The 15,285-nt window shown below is 51.5% G+C and overlaps 1 protein-coding gene across 2 annotated transcripts in view; it reads left to right on the top strand.

Annotated features, from left to right (window-relative positions):
- Positions 1 to 15,285, top strand: part of LOC144112700 (rhotekin-2-like) — a 215,160-nt gene that overhangs the window by 50,435 nt on the left and 149,440 nt on the right. The window lies entirely within an intron of this gene.

Here is a 15,285-nt window from a genome sequence, read left to right on the forward strand (position 1 = left end):
CTGTTATTCTGAAATTTTATTAGCAGATTTTAGTTAATAACCGTAGTAATCAACTCATCTCAGACATTTTTTCATCTCCTCCAACGCTGTCAAAATGATCGCGAAGAAATGATAATTTTATCTCAGGAAGGCAACTTTGAAAATTACTCCCGCGAACACATGTGCACGGTACTGTTGTGGCGGCTTGGGTAAAACAACACTCGTTGAAAAGGAGAAAGATAGCTCTCTCTTCCAGCGAGTGCTTGTTTTGCCCACGCCATAGTGCCTTTTCCTCGCCGGACGAGCTAATTTCGTCAAACCTTAGACTATATGTTGGGATGGGCAGAGTCCCTGTGATGGGTTCGCTTTGCAGGCGAGCTTGTTTTTTTTTTCTTTTTTGACAGTGTAACTTTCGTCAGCTTATACTCGTGCTACTATTGTTCTTCAGTTTATGTATTAGTTTTCGCGACGTGTCAATTGCGGTTCTCATCTGGAATGTATTTTATGATGAACGTATTGCGAATAAATAAATCGATAAACGAAAAGATGGAAATTATCAGTACTTGCGGTCAAAACGCACAGCTTTATACGCTACTTCGAAGCCGAAACGTGATTCGTCGTGTGCTGGTCGGCAGATGGATGCAGAAGAGCGATGAATAATTGCTCTTTACCCACCGCGGTGGGCTTCGCCGTTCGGTAGCTGGTCCCATGGTCGCAGGTTCGATCCAGGCCGCGGCATCCGTATTTCGACGGACGCGGAATGCAAAATCGCCCAGTGTGCTATGCGACGTCAGTGCAGCCCAGGTGGTCTGAATTAATGCGGAGCCTTCCACTGCGGCGTCCCTCATAGGCCATGTGCCGATTCTGAACGTTAAACCCCACAATTTACAACAATTTCTCTTTGACTATTTAATGAATTAATTCATTTCTCTTTCTTCTATTTATTTTTTAATTAATGAAAGAGAAAAAAGATGAAAATTGATATAAGTTTGATTTCTACCGAAGTAGCATCAGGACTCTTTCAATGAGTTCGCGGGCCTCTTCCCATCTCCAACTCTCATCAGTGCGAGATAAGCGCACCGCAGATGGGAACAAGGCGCGGGCTCTCGATGCCGCAGCTGGCCTGCGGTCAAGAAGTGACTCTTCCTCGACCTCCGCAGACCCGGCGACGCCCATTGAGTTGAAGGGATCGGAATCGCGTCCCGGCCGCCTGCATGCAACGTGTGCTGTGGAGATTTTAGGAATGAACGCTCGAGGCGGGGGGGGGGGGGGGGGGGGGGGGGGGAGGGGGGGGGGGCGAATGCGCGCCGTCGTCACTCCCGGGATGTCTCGCCGTACGCGATTTCTTTTTTTTTTTCTTCTTCGTTGCTTCTCCCGCTCTGCCGTGGCCCCGCCGCCTTGTTTAGACTGCGCGAGGCGTGCATTCGCATTGCCCTTTCGGTCGTGCCTTTGTTCCAACTTCCTTATCTGTGCGCCGACAGTGGCTTGCCTTTCACTCTGCTCTGCCAGCCGCAAGGGCGAAAGCGGGTCGTGCCCCCCCCCCTGCTCGGGTCGGGGCGGTTCGATGAGAGGCGCCAGCCATTAGGCCGCAAAAGCGGATCGCTCTGTGCAGCGCGTTTTATCCTCTTCGCCGCGACCACCGCAACAAAAGAGTGAATGAAGGGAGCGCGCCTGTCGGTCGTGAGAAAGTGGGTGCCCAAGCGCGACGTCTGTCTGCGGGAGCAGACGGTGCTCGGAAAAGAATTTCGATGTTTTAAAAGATACAGGTGGCATTATTTTCATTATTTTATTCTGTTAGCGAGTTCCTCAGTTCCACATTTTGATCGTGTGTCGTCGCGGTAACTGCAGCACGTTATTCATGCCTCTGCCACGGGGGTTTCTTAGTGCCTCAATGGCAGGCGTATCCGACGGCTCTCGGCGCAAGCTCCTATTTCGACCCGAAAGATGGCGAGCTGCGAGTCTCTTGGTTGTTTTCTCCATTAATGGGCACAAAACGAGTGTAGACATATAGCAGCTTCAGTGTTTTCCATAATGGCCGCAACACATGCTCTGAATTGCAGTGGAGAATGTCGGTCGCAGCGTCGTTTCAGCGGCGGATAGGACTTTGTTCCCGAAGAAGTCGATTTAATTCCCCATGTAGAGAGCGAACAGAAGCACTTAGCCGTAAACCCAAGAACTAAGCGGCCTGAGACCATAGTGCCTGAGACGCATCGCAAAGCAGAGATGCTCCCCTTTCCAGCGTCAGCCGCCGCGATGGCTCAATATGGCTATGGCGCTCGGCTGCTGACCCGAAAGACGCGGGTTCGATCTCGGCCGCGGCGCTCGCATTTTGATGGAGGCAGAGTGCTGGAGGCCCGTGTATTGTGCGATGTCAACGCATGTTAAAGAACCCCAGGTGGTTGAAATTTCCGGAGCCCTTAACTGTAACGGCGTCCCTCATAGCCCTGATCGTTTTGGGTCGTTAAACCCCCATAAACCTTTCCACCGTCGCGTGGGCGCTGCCGAGAGATGGAGCCACGGCATTGTTGTTGAGACTAATCCGTCCAACTTTAGGCAGCTACTCATCGAACATTTTCAAGAATAATAAAACTTTTCTATACCCGGTGTCAGCTTCCATCCACTGTAAAATGACCAAACACTTTGTTTGGACACGTTCTATTACTGTAGTGTGTATTTCTGTGTGGTTCTTCTTCGCATTTTCTTTGACTATATTAATTTGTTTCTCTTTTACTTTGCCTAGTTTTCGCAATTTTGTTCGCCTTTTCATATGTATGACCGTCGGACACTATGTACCCCCCCCCCCCCCCCCCCCTTATGTAATGTCCCTACGGGACCCTAAAGGGTTAATAAATGATGATGATGATGATGAAACATTTACTTTTCGCTGTGCCGTGCAGTATGCGAACTGCGAGGGCTGCGGATCGGTGCAACGAGTGCTGCTCCTCCACGCGTCACGATTCTGCCTCGCGATGGCAATGGTGAAGCGCAATCACAAATTAAACCCCTGATCAGCGTAGGTCGTGCCGGGAGAGGAGGTGCCTTCGACCGCCCCCAAAAGGGCGACGGGCCCCTCGGTGGGCGCGACCGTCGTTGCCGAAAGCAAATGCGCATCTTTGTGCCACATTCCGCTGTGCGCTCGGCTCAGGGATGTCGGGCAGTGCCGCACTAATCGGACCAGATGGGGGACGTCTCGCGCCCGAACGATACACCTTTTCTGGCTCGCGCCGCAAGCCCGCTTTTGTCCCCGCTGCGTTCGGGCGCCGCCGCCTGGGTGGCCTCACCGCGGCACGCGCCGGCCAGCTGTTGCGGCCATTGTCGCTGCTATCGCGGGTCGAGGGAGACGGCCGGGGTCCGCGAGGTTGTAAAACGCGCCACTGCTGTCATCGGGGTGCGCGCGACCCTCGTCGAGCCTCGCTTCGCCGCCGAGGGCTGCCGTGGTCTCGTTTTACGACCGCGCTGTGCGCGCGGCGATGTGAATGGAAGAACGTGGCCATTGGACGGCGCCTCGAAACGGAGGAGCTGCGGGCCCACCGGAGAGAGGAAGACTGCCCGGCGGCGGCTCTCGTCTTGCGCCCATCAGCCCATGTGGCAGTTAGTTCCGTGGGGAAGGAAACTCGCGTGTCGGCCTCGGGATCTCCGCATTCGCAGTTTAAGCTTTCAAATGAGTTTCGATCGGCACCGGAGGCTTTAGTTCTGGTCTTTTTTTCAACGAACGCCACTGAGACTTCGTAAACGGAACTGTGACGTCACTCAAACTGAGAACGTGTGCACTCGTTTGGTCCATTTGAACGCGATGTAGCGTTGAGGGGCTCGTGTCCCTGAAGATCATGCGTCGGCGTCGTCGTCCGTGAGCGAAGAATCCCCGAAAAATCCCCAGAGAAGCAGCCTAAGTCACGTGACCTTGCGGGGTCACCACAACCTGCCAACCGGATAATGAGCAAACTGCCCACCGTGGCAGGTGGCAGTTAAATTAAAAATTGGTCGCTCGGGAAGAGCGACCTGGGTCGCACAAGGCCCACCGCTGGGAGCACCTTCCATCGCAGGGCAGTGGCGCATCGCTTAGTCGCTCAGCAGCAATCACGTAGTCCACGTTTCCGTCAGTTTACATCACTTTTCGCCTATTTCGTCACCAGAGAGCCCCGAGTTTTAATCGTAGCGGCGGGAAAAGAGTTTCTGAACTTCGTATCCAAATCACTGAGCAATAAACGCGTCTTTCGCCGCCGGACACGCGGCAACAAAGTCACGAAATGCCGCACTATCGGATTTCCCTAACAAAAAAAAATGGCACAGTTGTCCTCAGTGTCCCTTTAAGGCGAAGCTTAAGTGTCCCCTACAATTTTTTTTAACCTATTTTCGCGATCACCATGCAGTTCACACGAAGGTTTTACTCAAGCATTTGTGATAACCGCCGCGGTCGCTCTGTTGCTGGCCACGCAGTCAGTTTGTGACCACGGTGGCCGCTTTTCAATGGAGTACGAAGCCACGTAGCCGGAAGTTTTTCTTTTTTTACGGGAGGAGCCCAAGGTAGCTTCTTCGGGCTGGCGGGGGTGGGGGGGGTGGGGGGGTGGGGGTGGTGTTCAACTTTACATCTTCACGTGCTTGCGGCGCACAAAAACACCCATGTGTACTCTCTGATTTCTAAGCGCTGGCTGAGTTAACCCTTGTTAGGTGTGGGGCTTCTATTCCGATAGCAGGCCACCGGTGTTGGGGGATTGCGCTTCGATCACACCGCTGCCACCAGTTGTTAGATGCGGGCCCCTGGTTCGCCTGTGCCATCTCTCGCCAAGGTCGGTGTCCCCAGGTTCCGGATCGGGAGACTGCTGTTGCGGGGGTGACGAAGAGATGAGAGGGTCTTCGAGATGAAGAGATTGAAAGGGTTTATTTACATTTTTACATAGTTCGAAAGAGTGAATCGGGGACTGGCTGATCACACGCCAGATCGCTGCTTAAATAGGGCCCGCTGTCCCCAGGTTCCTAGTTGGGGAATTTAGTTCATTAAAAATGCGTCGAATCACTGTGATGTAGATCACGTGTCCAACCTTTAGGGTGCGCATTCCAGGACGCCCCCACAACACACTCTTGCCACTTCTGGCAAGTTATGGTCCGCGCTGTCCAGGCAGCAGTGATGAATAGCCCGAAGGGGGCCCGGCCCCATGGCAGCGTCGAAGGTCAGTCACCTGCCCTCCACAGCGGTAGCGTGGGAACTAAAGGTTGCCACTGCAGTTTGCAGAAGGCTCCACGTATAGGGAAAAGCACTTAGACTAAAGACGAGGTTGTTTTCGAAGCACGAGGATTCCGGCGTCGTTGGCTTAGTCAAACACGGCCGCATTTGCCACGGCTCATTTGCAGCCCCGCGCCGCTCGCCGGCTCCCCCAGCCGTCCCCTCCGGGAGAAAGACGTCGTTATGTCCCGGGTGGGTTCGGCGTTGAGAAGAAACAACAGGTTCACCAAAGCCGTTCTCAGGCAGCTGAGGGCCGTTTCACCCCGTAAACAGCAAGGGGGGGGGGGGGAGGGGGGGGGGGGGGCGGAAGGTCCCTTGTAGACGCCGCCACCTGCACTCGTGTCGCTGCAACCACGTCGACGGCCCTTTGAAGCCGCTGTCGATTGATGCTTCCCAGTGGCTTGAATATTCTTGGCATGTTGGCGTCTCCAAACGTAACACCCTCCCTGTCGCTTTGAGTCGAAAGACGTAAGTCTCCAACGACGGTGAGGAGTGCGCTTTCCTACGCGCTTTCCCTCGCTGCCGACCTTCTTGCTCAAGCCAGCCGCGGTGTGACACGACCTGTCTGCCCGGGGCCAGAGCAGCAGAAAGAGGGTCGCCTTGCTGCGGCGTCGAGGCAGTGCGGAGGTGGCCCTTGGCTGCCAGCTGTTTCACTCTGCGCGCGTCGCCTGTCAGACGACCGCGCTGCGCCTCAAGGAGATGAACCTATGAACGTTAAGTATAGAGAAAGACCAATTCTGCATATGTGGGCATTAGGCGGGCATTGGTGGCGCTTTGTCGTGTGCCCGGTACTCATATGCACTATACGCCAATAATAATAATAATAATAATAATAATAATAATAATAATAATAATAATAATAATAATAATAATAATAATAATAATAATAATAATAATAATAATAATAATAATGGGTTTTGGGGGGGAAAGGAAATGGCGCAGTATCTGTCTCACTGTAACGGCGGACACCTGAACCGCGCCGTAAGGGAAGGGATAAAGGAGGGAGTGAAAGAAGAAACGAAGAAGAGAGGTGTCGTAGTGGAGGGCTCCGGAATAATTTCGACCACGTAGGGATCTTTAACGTGCACTGACATTGCACAGCACACGGGCGCCTTGGCGTTTTTCCTCCGTAAAAACGCAGTCGCCGCGTCGGGTTTGAACCCGGGAACTCCGGATCAGTAGTCGAGCCCAACGCAGGACACCAATTCGAGCCTCACCTCGCGACATGTCAAGGCGGCCGAGCGTGAGGCGGTTTCAAGTAATACGAAACCGAGTGCCTTGGTGGATATCTCACAAAACACGCCTTATTGTATTTGCCCGCGAGAAGTTGCGCTTATCGTAGGCTGCCGGCTTGTCTGAGGCAAAGTTTTTCGCTGTGACGTGTCGCGTACTGACGCGAAACACAATTTTACGCCTTCAGAGAAGGAACGGAGGGAACGTAGAAATGTCGGGTGCATTTTTTCTTTTTTTTTTTTTCGCGCACATCACGCTTCATTGGGGTCGTGCTTCACGCAGAGTCCCTGAAACATAGTGTTTCGTCACAGTGGGAAACCCATGGTTTCTGCCTCCGTTACGCCGGAGATTTTCAGCGGAGGAGGAGAACGCGCAATCGCGCAGGTCCGTTGGTGTCTTGCTGCTATGGCTGCAAGACGCCAAAAAATACCTGCGCTCGCAGCTACGGCTGGAAGATAGGAGTGCAAAGGCGCACCGTAACCTCGACGAAAATAGGCCGGGGTTCGAGAGGCCAAGTTATGGCTTTGTGACGTCACCATATCTCTCCTCTCGCCTTCCTGCCGGTCGCACGGTGCAGAAGAACAGGAACGCGGCAGATTAATTACAGTGTCAGCTGCGCTGAGCGGAAATATTTTGGCAGACAGACCACAAAGACATAGCGCCTGGCTGGTGCTGGCTCTGAGTTGTCGCCAGAGAATGTGCGACAAGTCTGGACGGAACGAGGAATGTGAGGATCATTCATGCGCGCCCCCGGATTTGACGAGTGCGCTTATTTGCTGATACGGGCGTTGCGCGGTCGAAAATAAGCCGAGATCGATATGGAATAATTGTTTAATCGGCGCGCGGGTATATAGTGTCACTGCCGTTGCGCAATAGTGCGCTAACGCCGCACTGCAAGACTCGACGGGGCCCGACGTCGATGCGTCGGTGTCGTGGTACGGAATGCTAGCGCACGCGCGATGACGCCACCGCCACCTGCCGGCGCACCGTTCTGACTCTCACTCATCGAGAGTTGCTAATCTCTCGACGTGTTCATTTCTGGCGTACGCCCCCTCTCAAAATTCGGGCCACTGGGCGAAGCGATCTTGGACGCAACATTGCCATCCCCTGCGGCCCGTGGCTTTTATATATAGCTGGGGTCTCGTGACTTTCGTCGGTGTCAGTTGGAGGACATTGGGTACAGTTTCCTCGTCGAAAGGCTGAGAGCCTATGGTGTATCGCCCAAAGGGGAGAGCTCTCGCCCCCACAACCCTCGAACCACCCATGGTGCATGTCGAGGCCTCACCATTATGCCCACTAACACATTGTCATCCATTACTACGCTGGCGATGTAATATGCACCATCATGGTCACGCGAAGATGGTGCTGGCCCGCACTCATGGCTGCATCGCCCTGTTAATGTTCCTGTTATGGCCGGACAGCGATATGTATGTCCGCTAGCGTTTGCAGGGACCGGAGGTTTGCGAAGCGACAACAGGCAGCTGTTTGCGTTCGCTTATCTGTTTGACGGCGCCAAGTGGGTGTGTATAACTGCTCCGTGCGTGGCAGAAGCGGTGGCGGTTGTACACGCGTGTGCTCCTATCGTCGGCGCCTTGCTATTCGTCTGGGCGAACAAATCTCTAACGAGAAAAAAAAAATCTTTGAAAATATCCGACCCGAGTTTGAAGTAAATAGTGATCGCGAACAATAATTTTGCGAAAGGGAAATCTGAAACCGCAAAGGCGCGTCACTTATTAGACGAGGTTGAGCGCTGTGCAAGTGCGGCACGAATGGCGCCCTTTTCGGAAGTACACACCTTGCTGAGGACGCTTTTCTCCAGCCTGCAGGTGATGCGTTCCGGCGGAATTTCTCCCCTCTCCACCCTCTCTTTTTTACATAGCGGTGACGCTTGCTAAAGGAAAAGGTGGCGGTAAATATAGCACAACTCGGGCGGCGGCTTCTTGCCAGCTTATTTCCGCATATACGTGGCGCAAGCCGCTGTGCTGCCTGCTTTTGGCCTCTCCTAATATCGCACACACGCGAAGGGATCGTGGCACACGTGCCGGAATTCGCTCCAGGTTCTGCCAACGGGTGCCTGACGTTCAGGCTCGGTTTTTATCTAATATTGGGAATGAACACACATGGTCGGCTAAGGCATGTCGCGGTCCTGTAGCGACGTGTGCCTCGACTAGGGTGTGCGTGATACTCGTTAGTATTGCGCCTTTGGCTACTGCACGTGAGAGGGACACTCCGTGCAACTCGCTGTACATGGCACTGTACCTCTTTCTTCCATTTCCCTCTTGTGCCATTAAATTTATTTCCGCGTGAGACTAGCATCGACTGCGTTGTCGATCGCAAAGCCTCCAGTTGCACTGCAGGTGTGGCCACTGATGAGGACAGTGGCACCGGCAGCGGCCACTGACGCATGCTTCTGCGTCAGGGCCGAAGCGGAATCAAGACGGTCTGGTCGAAAACGAATCCAACTCAATCTGCGCGGTATTGGGCTCGAATCACGACCGCCTGCGAGGGTGTCCCATTACTGCGCATAATCAGATTTGGGTGGACTTCGGTGGACGGTCGCCCGGGGGACATACGTCTTACGCGCGTATTGCGGTGCACTCTCTACCGACAGCGTCCGGAGCGAACAGCCGCGGTCATTTTCTTAAGAAGGCGTGGCGTCGCCAGCAGCAGCAGCAGTGTGTAGTGTAATTCCACCGATTCTCTCAGTGTAGGCAAGCAGCTCTTCTCTGTCGTAATCTGGCCATGGCCGTCTTGTTCTGTCACTGATATTGTGGCCAGAATTCAGCCATTAGTTAAACTATAGTTGAAAACTATTAGTTAATCCGTCATGTGTGTGTGTGTGCTTGTGCATGTACGTATGTTATCGCATAGGCGCTCGTCACAAAAACAGGCGTTGTGAGGGAGTGTCATCCATAGCAAGAGAGAGCGAGAGAAAGTATAGGTATTTGCATCTCAAGTCACGCGGCGATCCTTCGATGGTAATAGCCGCCGCGGTGACTCAGTGGTTATATGGTGTTCGGCTGCTGGCCCGAAAGACGCGGGTTCGATCCCGGCCGCGGCGGTCGAATTTCGATGGAGGCGAAATTCTAGAGGCGCAGTATCTGTCTCATATATCGTTGGACACCTGAACCGCGCCGTAAGGGAAGGGATAAGAGATGGAGTGAAAGAAGAAAGGCAGAATTAGGTGCCGTAGTGGAGGGCTCCGGAATAATTTCGACCACCTGGGGATCTTTAACGTGCACTGATCCCCAGGTGGTCGAAATTATTCCGGAGCCCTCCACTACGGCACCTCTCTCTTCCTTTCTACTTTCACTCCCTCTCTTATCCCTTCCCTTACGGCGCGGTTCAGGCGTCCAACGATATATGAGACAGATACTGCGCCATTTCCTTTCCCCCCAAAAAAACCAATTATTATTAGAGGCCCGTGTGCTGTGCGATGTCAGTGCACGTTGAAGATCCCCAGGTGGTCGAAATTATTCTGGAGCCCTCCACTACGGCGTCCCTCATACGCCGAGTCGCTTTGGGACGTTAAAACCCCCCATAAACCGTAAACCAAACCTTCGATCGGTAATTACATGCGGCCTATATACGCCGCATTCCAGCCGCGTGCTAACCACGAGGAAGCGGGGCTAACAACCGGCGCACACAGGGGCGCGGTGGCGTCGTCGAACGAAGCTGGCAGAAGGGGTCCACGTGAGAGGCGTTGGCGGAACGGTAACGGGCGGGAAAGCAGTTCAGGCGAAGCCGGTGCCCAACCAGTTGGCGCGCAGTGCCTGTAGCTGCGCGGTATACGCGGAAGCGAACCAGGCGCTCTTTGGAGTCCGCTATATCCCGCCGCGTCCAGGGTGGCTTCTGGCCCCCTGTCTGGCGAGGTGGTTGGTCGCGTCGAGATGACGCGCCCCTGTAGCCATAGAGATAGGGGCCGTTTTTCCGATCTGCTGGGGGGTGGGGTGGGGCCCAAATAGCACCTTGTCTACCGAAGCGTCGCAAAGAAAACATTTGTACGCGTCTTTCCGAGTCGGTTGGTAACGTCGCCCCTGTTGTGCTTTGGCGTTAGTGACTGGATCCTCGCACACAATTTGTACGGTTGCGGAGTCAGTGGTCACAGTGACAGATGTCGAGCCTGAGCCGCCAAGTCAAACCTCGGTATGTTGAGAGGAGTACTTAGAAACAGCCCGATGAAACGCGGACAACACGAAGAAACGACACACGCAAGCGCATCGCGCTGTTTCTATAAGTGCAATGCATTACCAACTAGCCCGGAACCTTGGTCTTCTGATATTGAGAGGAGCTCGTTGAAGCTCCCGTATCTGGTGAATCGCGTGTCCTTTCCTCGTTATTTTTGGGAGTTTTGGTTTTATCCATGCGCTATCTGTCCGTTGTTTTTCACGTCTTCCTTGAAAACAATACCCGGAAGGTAGGACGGCCAAAATATGGAGCGCCGAAAGCGTGTTCCAGGTTTAAGAAGAAAAAAACAAACACCTATCGCTAATTTGTGCTAAGTGTCGCAGTCTTAGTCCGTACGGACATCTATCTAAACAAATAGTTCGCTCCCAGCGACAGCGTTGGCATACTTTTTTTTAGTGAACAGAGCAGCAGCGACATCAGTCATCTACGGAATGTGCAGCCGTCGCTTGTCGATCCTCGATGATTCCGGATTTTGATGAAGCACTCGATATTTTGTTTCGCGACGGTTGCGATTGGTGGTGGATTTAAATTCAATTTAGCTGCTCTGGTTGACGCATGTATATAAACTTCTGCCGAAATAGAAACGTATCGACGCGGTGAAATAAATATAACTGCTGTATTTGTGACCACTGTTGCTGCTCGGGTCCGCAGTGGTGGCCACGCAGGTGACAATTACATGGCGCAACAAGGAAAGGACGTTACAGTGAGGAAGACGGTGAAAGGAGGAATGCGAATACGGCACAAGACTACCTCGTTGAATCGTTCCCTCTTTCGGGCACTCCGCCATTCGTTCAAGATGGGTTTAATGCTGTGGAGTTTATTATGCAGTTCCAAGTCCCGTTCCTTTTGCCGCAAACATTTTATTTGTTTTCGCATAGATTATGTGTACTCTCTGGCCGGAATGATGTTGATTTCGACTGCTGTGTTCACACAGGCTCGGTCGGCTTCCTCGTTGCCGGCTATTCCAATGTGGCTCGGAACCCAACAAAATACAATGGCTAGGTTACTTTTCTGGGCGTGAATAACCTTTCTACGTAAGAAGGCAACCAGCGGGTGCTTCCAAGAAGTGACAGAGCTCAGAGCCAACACAGAAAACAAAATAAAGAACTGCGCTTGTCCCGTCTTCAATGTCGTCCTCGTTTCTTTTGTGCTGCCACTTTTTATGATGATTCACCGACTACCCCGCACGAAGGTATTAACCAACACAAAATTGTGCGAGTCAGTAAACACGAGTGATTTTCTGTGTTCGCTATATGGTTTACAGTTGTTAGCAACGCGAAAAGTTCGGCTGAGAAAATAGACGCATTTGGGTTTATTCGTATGATCGATCGCAAGGTCTCTCCTATAGCAGCGCGGCCAACATGATCAGGGTTTTTTTATTCATCTGTAAATAAACTATTGCAATCCTTGTATAATTCCGCGAAGTCCATGAATTCCCTTTTGGATAACATTTGCAGCCACAGCCATCTTGTTATATTTTCTCAAGTCAGGTTGCACGGTATGTCTGCCTCGTCCTCGTGAGCAAGCCTTTGCTGGGCTTCAAGAAGGGGGAAAAGGTACCAAAACTATAGTGCTGTTAAGCGCTCTTTGTGCGAAAAGCAAAAGATGGGTTTACATACGGCTTATTTTGAAATATACGTTCATATTTTGAAAGGTATTTAAATTAAGAAACCTACGCTTATCAAGTGCCATTCATTTGATTCGGCGTAGACTTGGAGCCGGAGACGTTAGGAAAGTTTCTGTTGTCAGTCGGATCCCTTAATCGATGGTGAACTGGATCTAAAACTGTTAGAGGGGCCATCCTTCCCATTTGTCGGTGGGAGACAAATCTATGTACCCACAGCAATTACAGGCTGTGCTTAAGGTTCTGCTGTTCTTACAAATTTTCGGCAACTGTAGTTCTTTAGTCGATTTTTCCAAAACCGTACGAAAGAAGATATACTGCCCCCTGACACCATCGCTATATCTCCTGGGGAAGGGGGACTCGACCCCCCCCCCCCCATTGACCATAGAGTTTCTTACTATTAACTAGAAGGAAAGCTGCGCACTGGGCATGCCGGGAAGACGTGGCATTGGATAAAAAATCTGCCGTAGTCGTCGGCGTCGTAGGCCGTAAGCAAACATCCACTAGAAATCCCCAGAGAAGCAACCTAGGAAGCCACCTAGATCACGTGACCTTGTGGCGCCATCACAACCTGCCCCCAAAAGTTTGTGAGAAAATTGCCAACCGTGGCAGGTGGCAGTTAAATTAGTGATTGTTCGCGAGAGGTTGCTCGGGAGGAGCAACGAGGGTCTCACAAGCCCCACAGGTGGCAGCACCTGCCATCGCAGGGCAGTGGCGCATAGCTTAACCTCTGCACCACTGCGCCATCGATCTATTAACGTAAAGTACAGAATGACCAATTCCGTAAATATATGGGCATTAACCCATTAACGCTATCACGTCATACCCTTAAGGCGGAGCTTAAATGTCCCTTCCACTTTTTTGGTTGTTCAGTTTCTTTTCCATTGACGTTTTGTGCGCTTTGCGGTGCTGTAGTTTTATCCAGCTACGCAGGGAGTTCATTTGAGATCCAAAGCATCCGAAGCTGCTTGAATTTCCGGAAGTGAGCTGAGTACAGTGTCTGATGTCTGCTGGGCCTAAAGTCCGTTTGCCCCATCTCTTGGGCATACATTGAAATGTGAAGGAAGGCAACTTTTTTTTTTTTGGATTTCAACTCGACAGCCTGCTTTTGTGACCAATCTGCACATTTTTTCGTGGGAGACTCGGAGAGCAAAGTACTTCGACAAGTGCCACTCGTGTTAACTGTGCTCGGCAGTGATTGCATTTTCTTGGTCTCTATGTCTGGCGGTGGCCGCGCATTGTACGCAGAAGCGGCATCCACTTCATAAACCAATTCATGGAAGTACCCTCGTGTTGCACTTGTCAGCATGAACACGGCCGTCACTTGTGGTAGACAGGTCTCCGCTTCCATGCTCATAATTTTTCTTTGCAAAATCCGCAAGCGCAGCGCCAATACTTGCGAAGTGCCGGCACTTTGCGCGCGCGAACAACTTTCTCGTAGAAGGGTGAGGGTTAGGGCAAGTTTTTCATGGCACGAACATAGGTCGCGAACTCGCTATAGCAAACGGCACCAATGAAACATTTTTTTTCTCAATGCCAAAAACGGAAGCTCCGAAAGGGTACTATTTTAAGCGCTAACAGTTTTTTTTTTGACAGAATATTTTCTCTGAAAAGCGTGTCTAATAAGCGCGAAAAATTGATTTCGATGGTTAGCTATATCGCACAGCACACGCTAAAGATCCCCAGGTGGTCGAAATTATTCCGGAGCCCTCCACTACGGCACTTCTTTCTTCTTTCACTCCCTCCTTTATCCCTTCCCTTACGGCAGGTTCAGGTATCCAACTATATATGAGAGAGATAATGCGCCATTTCCTTTCTCCCAAACCAATTATTATTATTATTATTATTATTATTATTATTATTATTAGCTATATTTGGCGACATGAAGGGAAAGCCCTCGCTCAGCGTCGGCAAATTTGGTGCTCGTTTACATATATCTGCTTTTTTGCTCATTTATCATGACTTAGTGTAAGCAATTTTATTATAGCACATTTTGATTTGTGAAACAACTTTTCATTGCAATATTCTTTTTTTTTTGCGAAACTTTGTTTCTGCAATCGTAGTCATGTTTTAGGGTTAACACTAGCCAAGCCAAGTAAGAAACCTCGTCTTCCCAGCATTCCTGACTTTGATGAAGTGCTCTGTAACATAGATTTTGTAAATATTACCTAGGGGAAAAGTTGGCGCCACCGTCTATGCGAGTTCCTTAAAGAGCACTTCATCCACCGCGGAAATTCCGGTAAGACGAGGTTTCTTGTTTGGCTTGGATAGTGTTGGGCAGACGAAAGCGTTGATTGTACCTCTAAATTGTTAGTAGCGCGGCGACAATCTCCTCTGTGTGCAGATTACGTCTTCCCCGCACTCCTGCACCTTTCCATAGTGAATGAAGTGTAGCGTCGCCAGCGTATTTCCCTCTAGTTATATCAATAAACCCGCATAGAGCGCCGTGGCGCCAGCTTTCCCTCTAGGTGATATTTAGAAACTGTGTGCCTGTACACTGGGGAGAGGCTTCATACAGTATCTTCCAGTAGGAACCGCCTCTGCTCATTTTTTGCAGGTTTTTTGTTTTTTCTTGCACCAGCTCGGGCACTCAGCGAATATGCGACGCAGGAGAGACTAGACACAGTGAAATACCCGATTCCGTGGCGTTTTAGTGCAATAAAAAAGGACGCGTAACCCAGGTCTTGTGATACGCAGTAAGTGTGGAAAGGAAGGAACGGACGCTAAGAGCTCCAGAAAGCTGTGGCCGCGCAGGGCCTTGCCCCTTCCTGACCCTAGAAGCTTGTCGGCTGGTATATGCGCGAAAAAAAAAAAAAAACGGCCGTGCATACTGAAACTACATTTTCCCACTGTCCATTCATGTATTTTTGGTGTGAGTATTCACTCCCGCCTGTTGTTTGCTTTAAGCACCGTGTGCCTGGCTCTGTTTACTGGGCTGAGTCACCACGGAATGCGTGCGTCGGCTACCGAGCGCAGAGCGACGCTATTTCCCGCCCGGTGAACAAGAGAGCCCTTAATTCGCCCGGAAAGTGAGCGGCCC

The sequence above is a fragment of the Amblyomma americanum genome, chromosome 1 (assembly GCF_052857255.1).
Source record: "Amblyomma americanum isolate KBUSLIRL-KWMA chromosome 1, ASM5285725v1, whole genome shotgun sequence".
Classification (NCBI taxonomy): domain Eukaryota; kingdom Metazoa; phylum Arthropoda; class Arachnida; order Ixodida; family Ixodidae; genus Amblyomma; species Amblyomma americanum.